Below are 26,945 nucleotides of genomic sequence, written 5' to 3' on the forward strand. Positions count from 1 at the left end.
AACGCTCTGGCATCACCAAGGCATTGGACGGAACTCCATAGGACCAAGATCGAGGATTTACACACTAGGGATCTAAGAAAATCAAGCCATTCAGGTTAAAGAGGCCTGAAAGTCGTCCAAGATGCAAGATCACAGGGTTTTCACCATCCATTTGGCTTGAAACTTCATATATGGCCTGAGGACCATAAATTAACCGCATATGTCAGATTTTAGCCATTGGATCTCTCCAGAAGTGGCCAAAACTGACGGATCAACTACATATCAGAGATTTGAGGCCCACCCGAGATCTGGATATGCTTCAAAGTTATTTTCAACCATTATCTGAAGAGACAAGACATCTGGATGGTTCGGATTCCCCAAAACCATCATAGTGGACCCCATTTATGCATGAGTGTGCATAGTGTACAATTTCACTCGCCGTGCACGGCAGCAGAGAGTCAGTCAAACCGACTCTTGACCGAGTTCAAAAGAAGGAAACTGCCTTTTTCAGCAGTTACACAGGCCGTTTACTGGGAGGTTGTGTGGCCCACTTACAGTCACCGTACTAGTGATCCTGACCGTCCATCAGAGTCCTACATGCCCACTGAACAATACCGAGGTGAAAATTTTTCAAGAAGCAGCGATGATCTAATTACACTTAGTCAAATGGAAGATAGACGGTGAAATGGAATAATCCGTGGGCCACAATGAATCTGATCCAAAACCGATCATGTCCGACCGATTTTTTAAGGGAAATTCAATGGACGGTGTGAATTTCCCAACCGACCTCGATCATGGACCCCACCACTCAATCAGCGCAAGCCGACGTAGGCAGTCCCCTGTTTTCACGTCCGGACCCAGGCCAACTTTTGCGGGCTGTTGTATGATCTCGGTGTTGATCAAAACACTGATCCAAACTGTCCAGATGATGCCCAAGCCAGAATTGACCCTAGCCATGAAGATAGATGCAAAATCTGGGATGATCAGCGTCCTGATCATCCATCCAAACGCAAGTGATTTGGGGCTTTCACTGTGTAATGTGCGTACGCCTTACGCACGATTTCCTTCCAAGCTGTTGCTGCGTAAATCTCTAAACCAGCGTCCTATCTTATGTTATAAAATAAAGAGACGTGAAGAGAGAAAGGGGGTAGGCTTCTGACGTGAGAGAGAGAGAATTGTTTAAGAGTTTTTATTATTTGTTTGTTTTCATGATTTTTGAGAGAATTATCCCACTCATGTCGGGCTAAACCTCTTAGCTAGGGCTAAGAGGTGAAGCTTGTAGCATGATGGGACTGATTCTACGACTGTGATTCATGCCATGAACTATGTTGATTCTAGTTTTGAATAATAAGAATATTTTAAGTTTTAATGGTTTGTTGTGACTGAAATTATAATAGATCTGTGATGGCTTTAAGTATTCCTGTTCTCTTGTTGTGATTACGCAGTTAGGAAGTCCTATTGTTCACCATCGTCTCCTGGGCATGGTTAGATGACAGCACCCTTCCTACTGTTCATACATCTCTTAGATTGACTGTGAATTGGTTTAATTCTGTTGTTTACTTTGTCTCCTGGGCATGTTTTGGTGATGGAATCTATTCCAATTTACACCTATCTGATCTTTTGAAAACTAGATTAAATGAAGTTCAGAATTGATTTTCAGGTTACATCTTCCAACTGGATGAAGGTGGGACTCAAAGTCCGGTTGAGTTCATGAATCGACCGTAGATCTTCCTGATCGCTACAAGTGGATCCTCTGAATCCTTAGTTTCTTTCCTCTGAATTTCTTAAGTTTTACATTAATATTTCACCATTATTCCTCAAATTCATTCGATTTAGATTTTATCTTAGTCTAGTTCTAATTCTACTTAGTTTCAAATTACGTACACGTTTCAGTTCCTTGGGATTCGACCTCGTTCTCACCGAGTTTATTACTATATCACAACCCTATACTTGGGGAGTGAACAAGTTTTTGGCGCCGTTGCCGGGGATTGACGGTTACGATTCTTTGAAATTAATTAGTTTTAGAATAGTTTAAGATTAGGATTTTACTAACTTTAGTTTTAGATTTTTATTTCTATTTGATTTCTAGAACTAACTTGTTTCCTGTTTTTTAGGATTCTGAGATAGGTTTCTAAATTGGTAATTTCTTTCTTAATTTCGTCCTTGCTATTTCTAAATTAGGATTTATTTATTTTTAGCAAGTTTCTAATTCTAACTCTTTTAGAATCTAACTTTGTGTCCTAATTTATTTTTAAAAATTTTCTACTTATATTTTTTCTAGAAACTAACCTTCCTATTTTGTAGGCTTTTAAGATAGAAATTTCTAATTCGGTAAGCTCTTTCTCTACTTTCTATTTTTCAGATCTCTTTTAGTAACTTACTTTTTAGTTTAGGACTTTCCTAATTTATTTTAAATTTTCACTTTCTTTTAGGAATTTCTTCTTTTAGAAACTAGTTTACTTTTATCTTTCTTTTTAAGGATTTTTTAATTTTAGACCTTCTCTTTAGAAGCTGACTTGTTTTGTTTTCTTTTGCAGGTTTTTAACTTAGGGACTCCAATTTGGTAACTTTTTTCCAACCATCTCTTTCTTTCTAGATTTTCTTTTCCTTTCTTAGGATTAGGTTTCGAATTTGATTGAGGGCTATGAGTGTTTCATGCCCAAGTGGGCCCGTGACAACACTCGACGTCTCTTGACTGAAGGAGGATTGGTTGATGGGTTAACTATCCATCGCAGGACTAAACGCCACTCAAAATCCCCTGAGTTAATTAAAGTGATGGTTGAGAACCAACCTCTTCTACCTCAACCTAGGGTGGAGGACATTCAGGATGAGAATGAGGTGCATCAAGCACCCCCGCCACGTACTTTATGAGATTATTTACAACCAGCGGGGCTAAGTACGCCTTCATGCATGATTTTTTCTGAAAATACAGGACATATGGACATCAAGCCAGGGGTTATCCAACTCCTTCCTAAGCTCCATGGGCTTGAATCTGAAGAACCATATCTACATTTGAAAGAGTTTGATGAGATCATAGCCACTTTATATTTTCAAAATGTGTCTGAGGACACAGTCAGGCTGAAACTCTTTCCTTCTTCCTTGAAGGAGAAGGCTAAGACGTGGTTACATTCACTACGTCGTAGATCCATTGGCACATGGAATGATATGCAGAGAAAATTTATAAAGAAATTTTTTTCACATCATAAAATAATTACCCTTAGAAAAGCAATCATGAACTTCACCCAAAAGGAGGATGAAACATTTTATTAATGTTTGGAAAGTTCAAAGATTTGGTCAATTCATGGCCACAACACAGCTTTGAAACATGACGTATTATAAATTTTTTCTATGATGGACTGACATCTTCCATGCGCCAAATGGTCGAGACAATGTGTAATGGAGAATTCATTAATAAAAATGTCGACGAGGTATGGGATTACCTCGATGGTCTTGCTGAAAAAACACAATCATGGGACTATTACCCAAAATCGAACACCACGTCTAGGCCGACTCAATCTAAGAAGAAAGGTGGATTGTATCTCTTGAAAGAAGAGGATGATCTCAAGTATAAAGTGACTACGCTCATAAGAAAATTTGAGGCCATGGAAGGAAAGAAGGATAAGGTTAATGAAAGTGTTTGCGGCATCTGTGATTACAACATTCATACAACTGAAAATTGTCCTACGATACCCGCCTTTCGAGAAGTGTTGAATGAACAATCCAATGCCGTAAATACTTATCAAAGACCTTTCAATGGACTGACCTCTAATACGTACAATCCTGGTTGGAAAAATCATCCAAACTTTAGTTGGAGAAATGGACAAATTGCTACCCCTTAAAGTTTCTTCAATCAAAATCCAATTCAGGGGAAACCTCAAGAAGAACCAGTTCAAAATTCCATGCAAAAGCTGACCCAGGCAAGAGATTTTATGCAAAAGATGGATTTACGTATGACAGTTATAGAAAAGGGGATGCTTCCTGCACAACCGCTCCCCAATCCTAAACCACAATACGAGATAAGTAATCCTAGCTCTTCAAATCAAATGGAGCACGCAAAATCCATCACCACTCTTAGGAGTGGAAAGATCATTGATAAAACCCTTCCATTTAGGCCCAAAAGGCCTTAAGAACCAGAAGAGGACAATAATGATGGATCTAGTGAGGCCCCACAAAAATTAGAACCGGAACTTCTAAAAAAGTCAGTTGCTCCATTTCCCCAACGGTTGGTCGCACCAAAACCTCTCTCTAACTCTCAGGATACCTAGAGGTGTTAAAACAAGTGAAAGTCAACATTCCTCTACTTGATGTCGTAAAACAGATACCTTCATATGCCAAATTCCTGAAAGACTTATGCACGACCAAATGACGGCAGAGTATTCAAAAGAAGATCTTCTTGATTGAGAAAGTGAGTGCCATCCTAAAGCAAGACATGCCACAGAAATTCAAAATTCCTGTAGCCCAACCATATCATGTGTAACTGAGGACCATCGAATTGATCCGCACTTCTTGACTTGGGAGCGAGCGTCAATCTGATTCCCTACTTGGTATACAAACAGTTAGGTTTGGGTGAATTAAAACCCACCCTAACCACACTACAACTTGCTGATCGCTCTGTTCATGTACCAAGAGGGATAATTGAGGATGTATTGGTCCAAGTTAATAGATTTTACAACCCTGTAGATTTTATCATCCTGGATACTGAACCCATCAATAACATGAACACTCAGATTCCTGTCATCCTTGGTCACCCATTCCTTGCCACTTCAAATGCAATTATCAATTGCAGAAATGGCGTCATGACTATGTCTTTTGGAAATATGACATTGGAGTCAAACATCTTTTTCAATAATGGCAGAAGCTTAGAGGATGTGACGATTTTCATGACATTAACATGATTGACTCTTTCGTGGAAGATACGACACCTCTGACCTTATCCTCTGACCTTCTAGAGATGTGCCTGGCTCACTCCCATGATTTTGATGATGACATGATTAGGGAGACGTGTGCCTTACTTGATACTGCACCGGTACTTGAAGTTAACCAGTGGAGGCCACAATTTGAAGAGTTGCCCCAAACGGATGTAGTGCCTCTATCGTCTAACCTCAAGCCGCCGAAGCTTGACCTAAAACCTTTGCCCTCTGATTTAAAATATGTCTATTTAGGTTAAGATGAGTGTTGAGGGTCAAATATTGCATGTCAGACCCTATTATTACCTGGGTTTTCAAACATGATACTGTTTAACGGCCCGATTTAAAACGTGTTTGTGTTGTAGGGCGTGTTTACGAGCCTGGACTGGGAAAAAGGTACTAAAAGCATGGATTTAGCGGTCTGAAATCACCAAGGCAAGCGACGGACCCCAGGAGACCAAGATCGACGGATGTGCATGCTAGGGATTCAAGAAAATCAAGAAATTGGAGCTTAAGTGGCCCAAAAGACGTCCAAAATGCAAGATCACAGGGTTCTCGCCATCCGATTAGCTCAAAACTTTATACATGGCCTGAGGGTCATAAATTAACCGTACATGTAAATTTTCATCCATTGGATCGCTGTGGAAGGGGCCCAACGGACATATCAGCCCATAAAACCATTGATTTTGGGCCTGCTTGCTATCCAGATGTGCTTGAAAATTGGTCTCAACGCGTTAAATAAGCTGGCAGAATGGATGGACGGAGTAGATTTCTCACAAACATCTCTGGGGAACCCATACAGGTAGTGCATGTACATGTTATACAGGTGCACTGGGCGTACAACAAAGATCCAAAAGTCGGTTAGCAAACGCTGACCGACTCCATCGTCTCCAACTCAAAGATGGAAACAGCGTCCGCCGCTGTCCGTCTGTTTTGCGGTAGTGGGGCTCACCTATCATATAAAGGTACGATCTGGACCGCTCATTGTGTCCATAAGATGGGTACTACCACAATCATGGTGAATCTTTGGTCCCATGCACCCGATCACAAAACATCTATGTTCAAACTTGAGATGGATTGCCGAATGAAAAGCTCAGTATGCCACACCAAATCTAGTAAAAAACTATCCGTTTTCATCTAATTTTTTGAGCTGAATACAATGAACGGGGTTGATTCTTCCAAAAACATCTCTGCAGGGCCCACCGAACATGTCAGCGTGCTCTATTTTTTGCAGGCCCTGCGTCCGTGAAAACCGGACGCTGTGGGCTGTTCTGTGATCAAGGGCACGGTCGAATCCATGATCTGGACCGTCCGCATGCTCGATCAGGTGGTCCTGATCCCCACCAAGAAGTCAGATTCCGAGTTTGGATGATCAGTCGTCCAAAATTTCAATCCAAACGTAAGTGCCTTTTGCGTTTCTGCTGCTGTGCACGCTGCTGCAGCGCCTGGCTGAGTAAAGAGGAGTGCGTAACTCCCTCTCCTAGGGGGGGGGGGGGGGGCGAGATGACTATAAGGAGGAGGCAGCTGTGAGAGTGAAGGGAGAAAATTCTTGGCAGGGGTTGGCTTTGAAGGAAGGAAGAAAAGGAAGAAAAGGAAGAAACGTGAAGGTGCGGGAGAGAGTACAGAGAGGTTGGCTGCTGGCAACGTCGCTTGGGCTGGACCTGGACCTAGTTTTTTTCTTGTCTTTTTCTTTTCTCCTTCTTCTGTTTTTGATATTTGAAGTTAGCCCATTCATGTGTGGCTAAACCTCTTAGCTAGGGCTAAGAGGTGAAGCCTGTAGCGAGATGAGAGATTTTACTGTGTGCCTTTAATTCATAAACTGAATTTGATATATTTGATTATTAAAGGAATATTTTTCCTAGTCTTTTATGGTCTGTTGTGACTGAAATTACAATGGGTTTGCAATGGCTTTGAGTATTTCTTTTCCCTTTTTATGTTTATGAAGTCAGGAACCCCTGTTGTTCATCATTGTCCCATGGGCATGGTAAGATGACAGAACCCTTCCTGACCTTCATGGCATGTTGATTGGTTGGTAATTAGTTTAATTCTTTTGTTAACTTTGTCTCCTGGGCATGGTATGGTGATGGAATCCATTCTAATTCATATACCCTCCACCTCTTGAAAACTATATCAAAGGAAGTCTAGTTAAATTCCATGATTTCTGAAGCAGGCATAATTTCTCCCTGATCTTTACAAGTGGATCCTCTGAATCCCTAGTTTCTTCCTCTGAATTCCTTAAAGTTTTAGATAATTATTCTACAATTATGTCTGAAATTCTATTTGGTTTAGATCACATCTTAGTCTAGTTCTAGTTCTACTTGGTTTCAGATAACGTACAGGTATCAGTCCCTATGGATTCGAACTCGGTCTTACCGAGTTTATTACTACATCACAACCCTATACTTGGGGAGTGAACAATGAGACATACCCAGTGGTGATCTCTTCCCACCTGGAGAAAGAACAGGAGAGTATTCTTATATCTACTCTCATTGAGCATAAGGGAGCCCTTGGATGGACGATAGTGGGCCTCAAGGGAACCGACCCCTCGATTTGTACTCACCGCATATATCTTGAGGATAATGTGAAGACTACTCAGCAATCACAATGTAGACTATATCCAAACATGAGGGAAGTGGTTAAGGCCGAGGTTCTTAAACTATTGGATGTGGGTATCATATACCCCATATCCGATAGTCAATGAGTGAGTCCAACTCAGGTAGTTCCTAAGAAGTCCGAGATCACCATCGTAGCCAATGCCAATAATGAACTCGTGCTAACTAAAGTTACTATTGGTTGGAGAATGTGCATTGACTACAGGAAGCTGAATACCGTCACGAGGAAGGACCAGTTTCTTTTGCCCTTCATTGATCAAATCTTGGAAAGGCTAGCTGGTCATTCATATTACTATTTCCTTAACGGGTATTCAGGCTACAATCAGATTGAAATCGCCCCTGAGGATCAGGAAAAGACCACATTTACATGTCCCTACAACACCTTTGCCTACAGAAGGATGCCATTCGGATTATATAATGCCCCTGCCACCTTTCAACGATGTATGATGAGTATCTTTTCTGACATAGTGGGGAAATATCTAGAGGTCTTCACGGACGATTTCTCTATTTTCGGTTCATCTTTCAGCGAGTGCTTAGAGAGTCTTAAATGTGTGCTGAAAAGATGTGAAGAAAAGAACTTGGTACTTAATTAGGGAAGTGCCATTTCATGGTTCATAAGGGAATTGTTCTTGGACATATTATCTCATCCAAAGGAATCGAGGTGGATAAGGCAAAAATTGATCTTATCTCTAACCTACCTCCACCCAAGAACATTAGAGACGTGCGATCCTTCTTAGGACACGTAGGATTTTACAGGTGATTCATAAAGGAATTTAGTCTTCTCTCTCATCCTTTATGTAATCTACTTCAAAAGGATGCACCATACGAGTGGACTGAGCCATGTTAGGAAGTGTTCACTAAGCTTAAGGGCATGTTGACTAGTGTACCCATCATACAACCACCCGACTGGGGCATTCCTTTTGAACTTATGTGCGACGCGTTTGATTATGTTCTTGGGGCGGTTCTAGGCCAGCGAAAAGATAAGAAACCCTACGTTATTCATTATGCGAGTAAGACTCTAAATCCTGCCCAAGTGAACTACTTGACTATGGAAAAGGAACTCTTGGCCGTAGTGTTCGCTTTGGACAAATTTCAGTCCTACTTGATTGGATCCAAGATCCTTATTTACACTGATCACGTCGTGCTCAAGTATCTTCTGTTTAAGAATGATGCTAAGCCTGCCTGATACGATGGATCCTCCTACTCCAGGAATTTGACCTAGAAATAAAAGATAAAAAAGGAGTAGAGAACGTAGTGGCCGACCATCTTTCTCTCCTTAATCCCTCTGATTCCCTTGAAACGACACATATTAATGACATGTTCCCTGGTGAACAATTGTTCAGAGTCTCCCATTCACCTTGGTTCGCTGATATTGCTAATTATCTTGCCATAGGTTCCATACCGACACATTGGACTGCGCAAGATAAGAAGAAAATTTTTACCGAGGTGCACAACTTTTTCTGGGATGATCCACATTTATTTAAATATTACCCAGACCAAATCTTAAGAAGATGTGTGCCAGACGTTGAGCATCAGAGTGTCATCTCTTTCTCTCATTCACAGGCCTGTGGTGGTCACTTTTCTGCCAAAAAGACCACAACCAAGATTTTGTAGTGTGGCTTTTACTGGCCCACTATATTCGGAGACACTCATGAGTTTTGCAAAGCTTGTGAGCGTTGTCAGAAATTAGGAGCGTTGTCCCATCGAAATATGATTTGAATCTCATTCTTATCATCGAGGCATTTAATTGCTGGTGCATTGATTTCATGGGACCATTCCCCCAGTCTTTTGAAAATCTATATATTTTGCTCGCTGTAGACTATGTCACTAAATAGGTTGAAGCGATTCTGTGTCAGAATAATGACCATCGCACGGTCATTAAATTTCTAAAAGAGAACATCCTTTCCCGATTCGGAATGCTTCGAGCTATCATTAGTGATGGGGGCTCACACTTTTGTAATAGGCCATTCGAGAGTTTAATGAAGAAATACGATATCTCTTATAAGGTGAGCACCCCATATCACCCACAGACAAGTGGGCAGGTTGAGATTTCCAATAGGGAGATCAAACTCATTTTGGAGAAAATGGTTAACCCTGACCGTAAGGATTGATCAATCCGATTGATTAATGCCTTATGGGCTTACCATACTGCGTTTAAAACCCCTATTGGAATGTCTCCCTTTAGACTTGTCTATGGGAAGGCTTGCCACTTGCCTGTTGAGTTGGAACATAGAGCCTACTGGGCAATCAAAAAATTAAATTTCAATCTGGACAACGCTGGCTCGCTACGCAAACTTCAGTTGAATGAACTCGAAGAAATCCGGAACGATACATACGAGAACTCGAGAATTTATAAGGATAGAATGAAGGCGTTTTATGACCAACGTATTCTACGAAAATCATTCACACCTAGTCAGAAAGTCCTTTTGTATAATTCTTGATTACATCTCTTTCTAGGTAAGCTTCGATCTCGTTGATCTGGCCCTTACATTGTGGTCACTGCGTATCCTCATGGGGACGTTGAGATAAGAGATCCTGACAATGGCAAGGAGTTTAAAGTAAATGGACATCACTTAAAGCCATTTGTTGAGAAATTTGATTCAGAGGACATGTCCATACCTCTGACTGATCCTGTTTACTAGGATTGATCTCCTAGTCTGATGAAGGTATAAGTAGGTTTCCTGTTTTCATAGGACTAGGGTAGTTTACTTTATGTTGTTCTAGGTTAATTTGCTTTCTACATTGTGTTAGGATAGTTTTCTTTTGTTGGTTTCTCTTATGTACTGACTTGCTTTCATGCTGAGATTTGTGTAAAAGCTTCTTGAATCCCTCGTCCAGGTACAATCTTCCCATCACTTCTCATTTACTTTCATTGTCTCATGTACATTGCGAGCATATCTCTTACATTGAGGACAATGTAGATTTTTAGTTAGGGGTGGGAGATTAGGCTACCTAATCAGTGTTTTCTTGGCCTTGAGCAAAAAAAAAAATTGTGAAAATTTTTAAATTTTTCTGGAATTTCGTATGAATTTAAAGTGATTTTGACGACCATCTTGGATTTAGACTTACAAGATACATGATGTTAGTGATTTATGTCTCTTGGATTTAGTTATTTGATAGATTTCACAGTTGAGAGTGACTTATCAATCCATGATTAGAAGTTTTAAACATTGATTGAATCATAATTTTACATGTCACATCTCGCTTTCACATTAAGGTTGCAGTTTGATATTGTAGGGTTAACTTGGTGATCATTAAGCATGAAAGGAACTAGCCTGGACAATTTGCCTATCATGATCAATACAAAAAGAAAAAGAAGAAGTGAAGAAAAAGAAAATACCCAGGGTTGGGCGAATGGTCTTCACCTTAGGTTTGCTCCCTATAGGTGAGGATTTGATTTCCCACAGTTGACATTCGGAAAATATTGGGCGACTAATCTTCACCATAGGTTTGCTCCCTATAGGTGAGGATTCGATTCCTTTCATTAGCATGACATTTGACGAAAAAATCATGGGTTGGGATGTTGATCTATGAGGCAGGTTTTGGTTTAGGTTGTGGTTGACCTAAATGCTCTTGTGGAGTGCCAAGGATATCACAAAATAGAGAAATAAACCAGGGTGTTAAGCCGAGATTACACTATACACTCATGGAACTTAATGTTTAGAATTGTTTTATTTAATGGATTAATATTTGAACTTGATTATGAAGTTTACTGTGAGCTTGATTCCAGGAGAGTAATGTCAACAATCTTGAATCTTAGACTTCTAGTTCTGGATTGTTTTCAAAAATCACTCGAATTTATAGAAATTATCCTGTAATTCTCAAGTTATTTTTCGCATACTTTGCTTGAGACTAGCAAAATGCTAGTTGGGGGTTGTGTTAAGGGTCAAATATTGCATATTAGACCTCAGTTATTACCTGAATTACGAACATGATACTGTTTTAATGGGTTATTTTAATCGTGTTTGTGATGCAAGGAGAATTGACGAGCGTGGATTGAAAAGGATGCTAAAGGTATGAATTTAACGCTCTAGCATCACCAAGGCATTGGACGAAACTCCATAGGACAAAGATCGAGGATTTACACGTCAGGGATCCATGAAAATCAAGCCATTCAGGTTAAAGAGGCCTGAAAGTTGTCCAAGATGCAAGATCACAGGGTTTTCACCATTCATTCGGCTTGAAACTTCATATATGGCCTGAGGACTATAAATTAACCGCACATGTCAGATTTTAGCCATTGGATCTCTCCAGAAGTGGCCAAAACTGACGGATCAACTACATATCAGAGATTTGAGGCCCACCCGAGATCTGGATATGCTTCAAAGTTGTTCTCAACCATTATCTGAAGAGACAAGACATCTGGATGGTTCAGATTCCCCAAAACCATCATAGTGGACCCCATTTATGCATGAGTGTGCATAGTGTACAATTTCACTCACCATGCACGGCAGCAAAGAGTCGGTCAAATCGACTCTTAACTGAGTTCAAAAGAAGGAAATTACCTTTTTCAGCAGTTAGGCAGGCTATCCGCTGGGAGGTTGTGTGGCCCACTTGCAGTCACCGTACTAGTGATCTTGACCATCCATCAGAGTCCTACATGCCCACTGAACAAGATCTGGGTGGAAATTCTCTAAGAAGCAGCGATGATCTAATTACACCCAGTCAAATGGAAGATAGACGGTGAAACGGAATAATCCATGGGCCACAATGAATCTGATCTAAAACCGATCATGTCCGACCAATTTTTCAAGGGAAATTCAATGGACGGTGTGGATTTCCCAACCGACCTCGATCATGGACCCCACCACTCAATTAGCGCAAGCCGACGTAGGCAGTCCCCTGTCTTCGCATCCGGACGCAGGCCGACTTTTGCTGGCTGTTGTATGATCTCGGTGTTGATCAAAATGCTGATCTAAATCGTCCAGATGATGCCCAAGCCAGGATTGACCCTAGCCATGAAGATAGATGCAAAATCTGGGACGATCAGCGTCCCGATCATCCATCCAAACGCAAGTGATTTGGGGTTTCATTGCGTAACGTGCGTATGCCTTATGCACGATTTCTTTCCAGTCTGTTTCCGCGTAAATCTCCAAGCTAGCGTCCTACCTTGTGTTATAAAATAATGAGACGTGAAGAGAGAAAGGGGGTAGGCTTCTGACGTGAGAGAGAGAGAGAGAGAGAGAGAGAGAGAGAGAGAGAGAGAGAGAGAGAGAGAGAGAGAGAGAGAGAGAATTGTTTAAGAGTTTTTATTATTTGTTTATTTTCATGATTTTTGAGAGAATTATCCCACTCATGTTGGGCTAAACCTCTTAGCTAGGGCTAAGAGGTGAAGCTTGTAGCGTGATGGGACTGATTCTATGACTTTGATTCATACCATGTACTATGTTGACTCTAGTTTTGAATAATAAGAATATTTGTAGTTTTTAATGGTTTGTTGTGACTGAAATTATAATAGATCTGCGATGGCTTTAAGTATTCCTGTTCTCTTGTTGTGATTACGTAGTTAGGAAGTCCTGTTGTTCACCATCGTATCCTGGGCATGGTTAGATGACGGTACCCTTCCTACTGTTCATACATCTCTTAGATTGACTGTGAATTGGTTTAATTCTGTTGTTAACTTTGTCTCCTGAGCATGGTTTGGTGATGGAATCTATTCCAATTTACACCTGTCTGATCTTTTAAAAACTAGATTAAATGAAGTTCAGAATTGATTTTCAGGTTACATCTTCCAACTGGATGAAGATGGGACTTAAAGTCTGGCTGAGTTCATGAATCGACCGTAGATCTCCTTGATCTCTACAAGTGGATCCTCTGAATCCCTAGTTTCCTTCCTCTGAATTTCTTAAGTTTTACATTAATATTTCACCGTTATTCCTCAAATTCATTCGATTTAGATTTTATCTTAGTCTAGTTCTAATTCTACTTAGTTTCAGATTACGTACAGGTTTCAGTTCCTTGGGATTCGACCTCGGTCTCACCGAGTTTATTACTACATCACAACCCTATACTTGGGGAGTGAACATCTGCGGAGTTCGAAACTCTGATAGGGAGGAAATGAGCCGATTTCATCAACCGGTCCACGATCACCCAGATGGAGTCATGTCCCTTCTTCGTCTTCGACAGCCCTGAGATAAAATCCATAGAGATGAAGTCCCATTTCCATTCAGCTATGGGCACGAGCGGAAGCAGTCCAGGAGGTCGGCAGTGTTCAGCCTTGACCTACTAGCACGTGAGACAACGTGATACATACTCTACTATGTGGGCCTTCATGTTGTCCCACCAGTACGAATGCTTCATGTCCCGGTACATCTTCGTACTGCTAGGATGCATTGCCATCCTCGAATTGTGATCAGCCTCGAGAACATCCTTCATCAGGTCATGAAGGTTTGGGATGCATAGGCGGCCACGATAAGGTAAACCCCCATCCGTACCAACTCTCCATTCTGAGTCTACATCGTCACTAAGCTGCTCTCTCATGTTCGCCAATAGCTCATCGTCTGTCTGAGCCTTGATGATCCTATCATCAATAAGTAGTTGAACCCGAATATGTGTGCTGCTCTCGAACGACTCTTCTACCGTAAGTTTCTGCCCAAAGTCTCGTACAAACTCTACCATATCCCATTTCGCTATCATTAGCGAAGCCGTAAATGCTATTGTCTTATTGTGGCTCAACGCGTCTGCTACAAGGTTGGCCTTGCTAGGATGGTAGGAGACCTCGAACTTGAAGTCCTTCAAGGTTTCCATGCACCGCTGCTGTCTCATATTCAAGTCTCTCTGTGTAAGTATGTATCTGAGACTCTTGTGGTTGCAAAAGAGCTCGAACTCCTCTCCGTAGAGGTAATGTCTCCAGATCTTCAAAGCAAAGATGACCGCTGCTAACTCTAAGTCGTGCGTAGGGTAGTTTTCCTCATGTTTCCTCAACTGTTGCGATAGATAGGCAATAACCTTGTCTTTCTGCATCAAAACACGACCCAAACCAACACGAGAAGCGTCGGTGTATATTGTATACTTGACCCCTTGCTCTAGCAATACTAGCACAGGGGCGAACGTTAACTTGTCCTTTAATTCCCGAAAAGCTGCTTCTGTCTTCTCATTCCAGGTAAACTTGAGATCCTTCTATGTTAGCTGAGACAACCGTCTGGCTATCTTGGAGAAATCTCTAATGAATCGACGATAGTAACCTACCAGGCTAAGAAAACTCCTCACTGCAGTAACTGAACTAGGCTACTCCCAGTCCTGAACTGCGATTATCTTAGCGAGGTCCACAACTATCCCTTCCTTGGACATCACATGTCCCAGGAATTTGACTTCTTCTTTCCAGAAGTCGCACTTCTTGTACCGTACAAACAACTAGTTCTTTCTGAGCGTATCGAAGACTGCTCGCAGGTACTCCTCGTGCTCCTTTCCACTCTTGGAGTATACCAGGATGTCATCTATAAATACGATGATGAATCGGTATATATACGGCTGAAACACCCTGTTCATCAGGTCCATGAACATGGCCGGTGCATTCGTGAGTCCAAACGACATCACTAGGAACTCGTAATGCCTAAAGCTGGTCCTGAATGCTGTCTTTTGCACATCCTCATCTTTGACGTGTAACTAATGATATCCTGACTGCAAATAAATCTTTGAAAAATACTGTGCTCCTCTCAATTGATCGAACAGATCATCAATCCTGGGCAGAGGATACTTGTTCTTTGCCGTCACATGGTTCAATCCGCGGTAATCAATACACAATCGTAGAGATCCATCCTTCTTCTTTATAAACAAAATAGGTGCTCCCTATGGAGACACGCTAGGTCGTATGAAGCCTGCATCTAACAGATCATTGATTTGTTTCCTCAGCTCATCCATCTCACATGGAGGCATGCGATAAGTAGGAAGAGATATAGGTGTCGCACTAGGCACTAGATCGATGGTAAAATCAATCTCGTACTGAGGGGGTAATCTAGGTATTTTTATGAATACGTCTGAGAATTCTTGGATTACAGGGGTGTCCTTAAGTGCTGGACTATTAATGTCCTCTAGTAGTAAAGCATAACAACTAATGCAATAGGGCCAACTGACCTGCACTAGGAATGTAAAGGTCATGCCTTCTGGTCCATAGGCTGTCACCACTCTAGTATCGCAGTCGATCTTTGCCTTCACCTCCGTGAGCCAATCCATACCAAGAATGATGTCATAATGGTGCAATAGAGAGACAATCAGGTTAATGCGCACTATTCTGCTCCCTAAGTCTATTGAACAACCCTTACACATCCTGGTAGTGTCCGAGAAAGTCCCTATGGCGGTAAGGATTCTCAGTCCAACCATAGGATTAGTTTTAAACCCCAGTTGCTTGACTGCTGCGCATGATATAATAGAGATAGTGGACCCGGTGTGTACCAACAAGAAGACTGGTGTACCTTGAACATGCGTCGTGACTTCAAAAGCCAACGGTGCTGCAATTGCTGTCTCGGATGCCTCAACTGCAAGTGAGTGCATGCGAGCCTGTTGAGATCGGTTCGGCTGAGGTACTATAGGCCGTTGAGATGGCCTAAATCAGGATGCAGGTGGTCGAAAAGATAGATGCACTGGTGATGACCATGGAGGTGGAGCTGCAATCATCTGAGGAAGCTGGTAGTTGATCCTCTGAGGCGGCGAGAAGCCGTTGTCCCTCATCTTGGTGAAACAGTGGGCATCAACGTGGCCAGACCTCTTGTACTAGGTGCACCACACGTCTAGTTGCCTCATAGGGACTGGTGGAGGTGCAAGTCTGGGAGGTGAGTTTGCACGGGACCTCTTGCCGAGAAATGACCTGCTTGGCAAATCTGATCGCGGTTTAGGAACCATGGGCATGCGCTTGCGGGACAATCTATCCCCATCCTGCTCCGCTCACAGAGACATGCCCACCAGCTCAGCATAGGTAGATATACTAGCGTAACACATCTTTGAGCATATCTTGGGTCACAGGCCCTCAGAGAAGCACCGCATCCTCATCGGCTGATCGGCGAGAATCAAGGGAGCACACCTAGCCAGCTCCGTGAATCAGTTCTCGTACTGTGCCACTGTTATACCTCCCTGTTGGAGGCAAAGGAACTCACTCTCCTTCTCATGGTGGTACGTGAGAGGAAAATACTTCACGTGGAAGCGCGTCTTAAAGGCCTCCCACGTCCACACGTGTTCGAGAGCAACAGTGTGGAGAACGCTGTCCCACCATAAGCTAGCCTCCTTCTCAAACATGAAGGTGACTAACTCCAGTTGCTCTGCCTTAGTGCAGTGCAGCGACTTCAGCATCTTAGAGATGCGGTCAAGCCAATACTCGTCCTCCTTGGGTCAGTGAGTACCCGTAAATGTAGGAGACCGCAAGCGTTGGAATCGCTTGAAATGGCCGCTAGCACCCTTATTCCCAGCAGGGGACACAAATGAAGTAGGCGGAGCCACACCCATGCTCTAAGAAAAGATTCCCCCAAGGGTGGCGAAGAGCTGCTACTGCTGGTGCTGGTGCTGCAATTGCTGCTGTTGCATCAATAATATCATCTACTCCAACCTATTTGGAGGAGGGGCCATCTGAGGCATATGCTACGTCGAAGTGGACGCACGATTCTGCTCAGGAACCGGTGGTGCAATAGGTGTAGGCCCATTAGTGGGGCTAGTGGCTAGCTGAGAGTCCGGCATAGTCTCGTGAGGTGGGCTTGAACTGGGGTCTATGTGGCTATCGCTTAGGGGAGGAGCCCTGTCAATCGAGTCGCCAAGAGTAAGGTGGGCCGAGGTCCGCGTGCTCTTAGGTGGCATTCCCTAAATACAACATAGGGTGCAACCCATGTCAGATTCAGCATATGCTTACAAACTCAACAACACAGCATTTACGTCATAGCTTAAAGAAGCTTCATGCATTTCATTTAACAAAATTGTCATGGTACATGAGATGCAGTATTACATGAATTATGACAGACGATGCATGTGAGTTAACCTAAGTAAGGCTTCAATACTGAAACATACTAACCAGTCTACCGCACCATTAAGCCTATTAAGGCTATACATAGAAACGAGAAAAATAGGCAACAAAATAAACTAAAAGACGACTACATGTATGTCTAGTCATTCGAATCAGGCGACGGTGGTGGCGCACCCTTGTCCTCCGGACAACACAAGATAGCCCTCAAGGTACGAGACACTTTGCTTAATTTTCGCTTTGCGAGGGCCTGATGCTCCTTAACCTGGGCTCGGGTCTGTGTGACCTCCTGTCGCAAGGTGGCCTGGCCCTCCTCGATCTGAGCCAAACGGGCTTCTAAAGTAGCCCGATCACCAGAGCACTCCTGTGTAGCAGGAGGAGAACCCTCATCAGTGTCCTGGGCCTCCTCTTCTTCTTCCTGCTCTCCTTCCTCCCTTATCTCATCTCCGTCATCTTCATCACTCTCCTCTTCTTCGCTTTCAATCTCATCCTCACTCTCATCGAGTCGAGCTTGACGCTGTCGTGGCCTAATCTCCATGTTGTTGAGAGTGGTGTCGTTGATGAAATGGATCGGCACAGGAAGTTCGGCGCCAAGTCTGTAGGCGAATTCACGTGCAAGCTTGCATATAAGTAGGCCGAAAGGGAGCGAAATAGACGTTCTAGAAGAGTGTGCAGTCTGCACTATCTGTAGCAGTACATACGTATGCACGCACAACTTCTCTCCCTGCCCAGCTCGGTACAGAAAGTCTACCATCAGGCGCGTGCACTCACTGTGATTGCTCCACTTAGGGTACACGTACGTGAAGATGTGGTGGAGCAGGCAAAAATCGTCGATCATATTGGATGCAAAGAGATTATTATTTGGATTCTAGTGGGCTAGTTGGCCACAAAGGATCGTGTGTGGTGATCCCTTTCACGTGCACTCCTAAGACTATTCTCGCTAGTATGGACTTCGCCAAGCAACATCCCCATGAGTTGGGCTATTAAGCCAACATCAACTGTGGCCTCCTGCATTCCCACAGGAATTTTGAATTACAAAGGCTCCACCGTCGGCTCTCGAATATAGGCATAGAAGGCTCGGATAGTGTCCACATTCGCACGAGACTTGCCCTCAAATATGGGACCCCACCCGGCATCCACCAGGCGGTCCATCACCAGATATTCTCCAAAGAGCTTCTCGTCTATGTGCGCTTCAAAAAGGACCCTACGGCCCTCAAATCTTCCATGGGATAGATCCGCCAGAAGAGCTCTCTCGAGGGGTGCCTGGTAGGGCTGAAAGTTGGGCGGGTTCAACCCAACCGACCCGTGACCAACCCGACATTGGGTTGGGCTCGGGCAGGATATTTTGGGTCCGATCTTAAGCTTGGGCTATACAAACAACAACTCGATAAAACTTGGGTTGGGCTCGGGTTACGGTCTTAGGTTACCCGACCCAACCCGAACCCGATCAATATATAAGTTACTTATAAATTATAATTGAGTGTGGATCGTTTGTGTTGAAGGCACACTAGTGATGTCGAGTCTCATTTGTCCACGTCATTTCCAAGGACTCAAGCTAACAAGATATGCCAGATTTCTCTCTCCCAAATAGACTTCATGCTATGCTACATGACTTTTAAAGGAGTAGTTGTCTTATATTTTAGCTTTTTTTTAAAAGAAAAAAATGAAGTATTATAATAAATAATCACATATATAATTAATAAAATTATAGATACATAAAATAAGTCCTATATTGAAATATACTAAACTAATGTAATAACGAAAATATTAACATGTATATACCCGAACAACCCAATCAACCTGACCGAGCCCGCTTGGGTTGGGGTTGGGTTGAGAATTCCTAACCCAAGATTGGGTTAGGTTGGGTTAGGGTTGAGGTATCAGAACCTTGGGTTGGGTTAGGGTTGAGCACCAACCCGACCCAACCCACCCTACTTTCAGCCCTAGTGCTTGGGGATCGAGGTCCTGCTTTGTCTTTATCTCTCGATCGATGCTTGTACTCGCGGTGACGCTTTTCGGTCTCCTTGAACAAGTAGGGCAGTTAGGCCCGGCTTCATCCGTGGAAGTCCTCTTCTTCCCAATGAGAGAAAGAAGTGTGAAAGTTGAGAAAATGGTCGTCAAAAGCTCGAAAAGAGCCATGAGAGTGAAATGAGATGGAGAAATGGAATGGGTTGTTGAACCTTGAGACTTTTGAGACACAAAGGAAGGTTTGTGCACTCAAATGAAGGGAAATGAGGGAGATAGGAGAGGGGTTTTGATAAAAAAATGGTGGAGGTGTGTGTGAAATGAAGGAAAAAGAGGAAATATGAGGATGAAGGGAAGATTTGAGGGAGAAAAAAATACGTTTTTGAGAAAAAGGAAAGCTTGGAGTTGTGTAAGAGGGGAGAGAGGAGCAAATGGGGTAGAAAAGGGGATCCCCACATGTTTTGGTGGGCCGTACAGCCTTGGACACGAGCTGGTCCGACCGGCCCGCGTCGGCCTGACAGGCCCGTACCGTCCGGGCGGCGAGGGCTTGCCAACTTGGCGATGCCATTGCCGGTCCCTGGAAATTCTGGTGATGGCTCACCCTAGGGGCGATGCCATCCCCCCTGGGGTGCTAGAAATGTGCGGGGTCCACTTTGGGTCCCCCCGATTTACACCGTTTAGGCCGCCGACTCTATTTGAGTCATTTCAGGTCCCATTTTGCGTACTATCACACTTTTCGATTTGTTTGAGTATGGAATAGGTTGAATTAGAGTCTAAACCCGTCGATTGACGGTTTATGAAGGACCTCTCGTATGGTCACAGAGGCCTACGGTCCCGAATCCAACGGTCAATCTCAGTCGGTTTCGCCAATGGGCGAAACTGGAAATCTTGTGCTAGTTTCTGCGTTTCAACGCTCCCTCCTAAGTCAAAGTATGTCAGTGTGCATCATGTGATTATAACCCAGGTCCAGTTTAATCCAAATCATACTCTGATACCAACTTGTAACGCCTTGAAAATTGGGGGTCGAGCATAGACTCAACTCTCGAGTTCATAACATCACTTATGCAACATAGATAATGATGATTAAATGTTGTCCATATTAGTGCCTTAAACATGAATGAGATTATACCAAAACAACATATCATACTCCAGAGGCAATTAAAGTACGCTAGCGGAAGACTGTGATATGCATATAAACTGTACAAAAATAATAGTAAGCCCTCATAGTATGACTATCGCTAGGTTAAGCAGTTACAAGTTTAATACAAAAATATGTAAAAATCAGAAAGTGTAATATTCTCTATCCAAAAACCCTATAGCCCTGTCAACGCAAGTCCAGGTCTACATAGACCCGCCAGAGAGTTGCATATAGGAGAACTCCTCCTCATCATCGTAATAGTCCGGCTCTGCCTCATAAGCATCGCCATCACTTGCAGTTAAGATAGAGTCTGGTTGGTGTTTTAAAACACTGTCCTAGAACGTGAGAGTGAGTGATCAACTCAGTGGAGCTATAAGGCAAAGGTTAACATGTTATCAATTCAATCAAGAGTAATGATAAAGCAATACAATCAAGCATCTCTAAGTACTCTGGTTAATATAAAAATGATATCTATTAATGATGCATGCCCTCGCTTGCACTCCCTCTGGGATCTTCCTCTTACAGTTGCGGCATGTACCCCTTCCTTTGTGCTCAATACCAACGCCAAAGGCATATGCAATGCAGTGCATGAGCGTAATTACTGAGTTCTTATTAGACCTTTTCATATAGCAGGATTGGGAAGCTAAGACACCTCCGTTTATATCATAACCCAAACATTGATCCATCTAAGGCCGTCAATCCTAGTAGTCACATATGATAGATGGTTGCCAGGTCGCTACGGAGAGGCTCGTCACCGTCAGTGTAGGCTTGGTTTATACTCTAGTTTATTACGGAAAGTCTCATCACCTCAACGTAGTTTCTAGTGTATGCTCGAGGTCACTACAGGCTTGTCACCTGATCGTAGGCTGACAGCTCGAATATAGTGTCCCATACCACCATATTCGGCTCACGAGTCTGGGTTGCTCACTAGTTACTACCGGGAGGCTCGTCCCCCCACCGTAGGCCGACAGCTTGACCACGGTGTCTCATACTACCATGTCCGGCTCATGAGTCTTAGCGGATTGAGGTACCAAGGTTAAATGGGTTTGACACTGGTAAGTTGGTACCTTAGATTCAAACAGTAGCGTCCATACATAGTGAACATACATCGGGTCAACCGGGTTGCTTGACAAGCTTGAATGGTATGAGCATACGTCGAGCCGATCGACATAGAGCGCGTAAGCACTCCATGTGGCCTAACCACTGTTGACTAGCAGCGTACGACTCGGATTCATCGACCGTGTCTGTCGTGGTTAAGCAGTTCAACCACAGTTCACAGACAATTACCGATTACCTGGGCTACATCGTAGCCCCAATCACATTCCAAACAATAGCATTTACATATAGTATTCAAAACAACATGTGACAACTGAAATCAGATATAAATCCTACTTGAGCAATTTAACAAACACATACTGCACATATTACCAAACACAGACATTTCATCCATACAACACATAGTAGTAAGATAGGTTATATAAAGGATACTATAACCATAGTTAAGGAGATTGAGAACCCTATCTCAACACCCTCATCACATACATTTAAACCAGCATTTTCTCATTCAGGCATTTTATCAAACACTTAGTCTACACATATTACATACATGTAATAAATCAGTTAAAACACATGTTATAACAAATCCTCCTACATAGGAGTTTCGACATGCACAACGATCATGTATTAGCAATCAATAATCATAGCAAGCACAAATCATAATTCCATATTCATTTAAACATTTTAACAAACACTTAGAATGCATTTGAAATAGCCAAGCCTACATATATGTATAATATGTTGAAACATCCTAACTACGCATATGTGATAGCACTCAAGTCTGTCATAAATCATTAACTGACATTGAAAGCCTTGAAAATCATAACTTAAACATTTATAGTCTGCACCTTTCATCGATAAACGAGTATCAGACTTAGTTTGTATGTCAAGTATCCGTTAACGGCACGACAGCCACCTATAGCATGAAATAGGTTAGCTATTCCATCACTTACACTATTTAAAACCCTAAAACAGATTAGGGTTAGGTTTTCTTACCTAAGAACGGAGTCGGAATCGCTGGAATAGCGATGTAGAAGGGTTGATTTAGCCCGTGGAGCGATAGGGAAGGATCCGAGGGACGGTCTCCCACTTTCTCTCTCACTTTCTCTCTCTTTCCTTCTCTTTTCTCTCTTCTCTCTCCTAGGGTTAGGAATTCGTATGGAATGAGAGAGGGTGGGTTTAGGCCCTTATATAGGCCTATAACTAATAGGAATGGCCCTAGGGCCATGGTATACTTAGGTTATAGCCAAAGACTGGCCGTTTCGGTCCAACGGAGCACATTTGGAGGCCCCTTTTCCACATGCGGATGAACTTAAGCTCCCTGACATTAGATCTAGGTCGAGTTAAGTTTTCAGTCCGATCAGATTTACAGATCGACCGCGAGGGACCAGTTTCAGTTCAATGGTCACCGGTACTCGATCAGGGTCATAAGTACACTGACCTGTGTTGGAAATTTTTCCTGATCCAAGGGTGTAATTGGGTCAGATTTTGATGGTCTGAATCCTTAGATTTGTCTTGCAAGTGAATGACTCAATTCACTTAAGTTTTAGTTCATTTCCTAAAGATATTCACGTTTCTCACACACTTCACTCCGGGCTGAAATTGTGCATTTCAAGATACTATCTGGACTTGATTTCTGAGATGGTAGTCAAGCCTAGCAAAGCGGTCATAACCATATGGTTTCATAGTATTTGAACTTTCGACGTGTGGTATAGGTCCGATACGGAGTTTCGGTGTGCTCCCGAGAGCAACCGAGTTTTAAGATTGATTCTAAGTTTCAGGGTAATGTAGCGTCAACGATTCTACATGTTTTGGGTCTTGCAGTTCGTATTTAAAGTGATTAGTGCTAATTTCACAGGTAACCTAGTTTAGCTCTTAGTTAATTCTTGTCTAATTTTTAAAGGATTTGGTCCTTTGTGATTTCTACCTGAGGTGGTACTCGGGTCTTTGTATGGATTTTTCCGAGATGTTACAGTAGTGTACGCTATAACTCGGGTCGGTTGTAACCCCTTCTATCTTAATTCAAAATTTGAAAATTTGAAAATTAAAAAAAGTTGGAAAAAAGAAGTTTTTACCACAACAAAAGTTGATCCCTCGAACTTTTCACTTACTAAATTAGACTTAATGTCATGTGCGTGGGTGTCATTTGTAAGAGTGCACCTGTATTTGATGGTATCCGGACCGAAGATCCAGCTTAGAGAATATTATAACATCACTCAGCTCATCAAGTAGCTTGTCTATTACAGGGATGAGAAACTTATCCTTCACTGTCTCTTTGTAAGGGCTCGGTAATCAATACATAGGCGCTAACTACCATCGGATTTTCTGACCAGTAAGATGGGAGAAGAAAATGGGTTCCGGCTTAGCCGAACTATACCTGATTCAAGCATCTCCTTCACGATTCGCCTTTGGTAATAGGGGTACCAATAGGGTCTAACGCATACCGGATTCGTACCTTCGCTAAGAGGAATTCTATGATCCTGAGCATGGGGCGATGGCAGTCCCTTGGGCTCCTTGAAAAAATCACTGAATTCAACCAGTAACGAGTTGATCAGAGGGCCGGCGTCAGATGAGTTGATAGATGTGTTGACCTCAAATTGTGCTGGAGTCGCATTTAAACTGAAGAGCTGCAAAAGTACACCTTCCCATTCTGTTCTTGAAATCTTCTTAAGTTGCACTTCGCTTATGAGGGACAAATCTGTGGATGATTCCCCTTTTAGCTGGAGTGGCTTGCCATTTAGGGTGAACTGCATTGATAATTTGGAAAAATCCCATATTATGGGCCCTAATGTCTACAACCAATGGGCCCCTAGGACAACGTCACACTCACCAATTGGTAAGATGTAGAAATCTGTTTGGACCGGATTCCCTTGTACAGATATGGTAATGCCTTCACAACGACCCTCACTAACGAGCCTTTCACCATTAGCCACCATCACTTCAAATCTACCACTTGAGTAAATTGGTAAATTAGCTCTTCGGGCAATTAAGGGATCTAGGAAATTATGAGTGATCCCAGAATCAACTAATACCACCACTTGTTGGTCCTTCAAGTATCCTTACAGACACATCGTTTGGGGAGCTGGAGCCCCAGTTATTGCATGAAGCGATATCTTCGGGGTTTCATTGGTGGATACGCCCTGATCATTGTCTTCCCAGGTAACAACTTCCTCAAGAGTAACCTTAGCTTCGTCAACTTATTCAGCACCATTAAGTAGATACAATTTCTATACCTTGCACTTGTGGCCTGGCGACCACTTGTCGTCGCAGTTATAGCATAATCCATGGTCACGACGCTCCTTCATTTCCGATTGTGTGAGGTGTTGGATTAATAAGGAGGATTTCCTTGCAATATGGGAGTTGTTGAAGATAGGGGTGTACACGAGCTAAACTAGCTTGGTTAGCTTGCTTGACTCGACTCGAAAAAGCTTGATTCGACTCGGTTCGAAGCTGAGTTCGAGCTGATTTTTTGAGCTCGAAAATGAGGAGCCGAGTTTGAGTTGGCCCTAACTCGACTCAACTCAGATCGAACCCATCTCAAATTAAACTCGGATCAAACCAGTTCGGTGACTCGGTTACTTTGATATTGATGTTGCTTACCAAGTGTTTGATGAAATGACTCAAAGAAGTGTGGTTGGTGGCAAGGAAGGTATGTATATGAAACCAACACCCTTTTTTTCTTGATTTTTATGTTGCTTAGAAGGTTCTTAGAAGGTGTTTGATGAAATACCTGTAAAACCATTGCTGTTGTCTCAGATACAGTGATATTTTGAAGGTGCAGTTCAGGTGTTTGTGAAAATGCTGCAATAGAGAACTCTACTCGAACTGGCCCAAGCTGTTGACCAAGTAAGCTGAGTTGGTCAGTCAGGCTCGAGGACCGAGCCAAGCTGAGTTCGAGCTGAGGTCAGCTAGTGGCTGAGCAAGTTGAGATGAGGCCAGCTTGACTCGGTTTGACTTGATGTACACCCCTAGTTGGAGACGGTGGACTAACTTCCATCTGTTCAATTTTATTTGCATCTAGTAGTCACCTTCTCTTCTTGTATGAAAGCCAACCTAAATGCTGTAGATAGGGTCGCTGGCTTAAATATTTTAACACTAAGTCAGATGTCATCCTTGAGACCACTTAAGAAGCAACTGATCATGAAAGATTTGGTCAGCCCCTTCGTTTGGTTTACAAGGATTTCAAACTGGGTTTGGTACTCCTCCACCGAAGTCACTTGACGGAGCTTGGTAAGGGTCTCAACCGGATCATCATATGCAGTCGAGCCAAACCGAGTCTCGAGAGCCTTAGCAAAGGAGTCCCAGCTTGTCAGGGCTCCAGAATTTTCCATCCACTGATACCAAGCAAGATCCTTACCCTCCATGTGAAATGAGGCAACCAGCAACCGGTGTTGGGGAGGGTTTTGATGGTAAGTGAAGAACTGATGAGCACAATAGAGCGACCCTACCGGATCACTCCCATCGAACCTGGGGAAGTCCAAACAGAGAGCCCTTGTCTGGATTCCAGTAAAGGTGTCGAGCTGAGGGTTGTTGACTTAGCGGTTCACTGAATCCTCGGGTGAATTCACATGTCCCGTAGCTGTGTTCGGGTTAATGTATCATAGCTGGAAGCAAAGACACCCAACTGCTGGTAATGTCATGTGCGTGGGTGCCATTGTCACACCAGTTGTCTAATAAAATGGAGGTGCTTTTGTTTGAATAAGTCTAAATGACCGTTGTTGGGTTTGTTGAGTCAATAAGCAAGATGGGTTGGAACGTGTCTATAGTAGAGAGTTTTTAGGAGGAGGTTATGGAGTTGGTTAAGCTTAATTGAAGTCTATTTAAGAGGTTTCTGTAAATGTAATAAAAAACAAAAGAAAAAAAGAGAAACAAAAGACTTGTTTTTCCTGGAGGTTTTTTGGCTCCCTTGAAGCAACCAAGCCGAGCACGTTTCAAAAATCGGTATGCATTGGACCCTATCGGTACCCCTATTACCAAAAGGGAGAAATTGAGCGAATCATGAAGGAGATGCTTGAATTAGGTATAGTTCGGCCAAGCCAGAGCCCATTTTCTTCTCCCATCTTGCTAGTCCAAAAATCTGATGGTAGTTGGCGCCTATGTGTTGATTACCGAGCCCTTAACAAAGAGACAGTGAAGGATAAGTTTCCTATCCTTGTAATAGATGAGCTACTTGATGAGCTGAGCAGTGCTACCATATTCTCTAAGCTGGATCTTCGGTCGGGATGCCATAAAATACGGGTCCACTCTGACAAATGGCACCCACGCACATGACACTTAACCACTTAAGTAAATTATTACTTATATAAAGATATGAATATACACACGCACACATTTAGTGTAAGGGTATA

General features: G+C 42.8%; 1 non-coding gene across 1 annotated transcript; it reads right to left on the bottom strand.

Moving 5' to 3' along the window:
* Positions 1–3,192: 3,192 nt before the first annotated feature.
* On the bottom strand, positions 3,193–3,298 carry LOC131257222 (small nucleolar RNA R71). The gene has a single exon (XR_009177235.1). It is a non-coding gene; the product is annotated as a small nucleolar RNA R71 (small nucleolar RNA).
* Between the last annotated feature and the right edge of the window lie 23,647 nt (positions 3,299–26,945).

This window comes from Magnolia sinica, chromosome 9 (assembly GCF_029962835.1).
Source record: "Magnolia sinica isolate HGM2019 chromosome 9, MsV1, whole genome shotgun sequence".
NCBI lineage: Eukaryota > Viridiplantae > Streptophyta > Magnoliopsida > Magnoliales > Magnoliaceae > Magnolia > Magnolia sinica.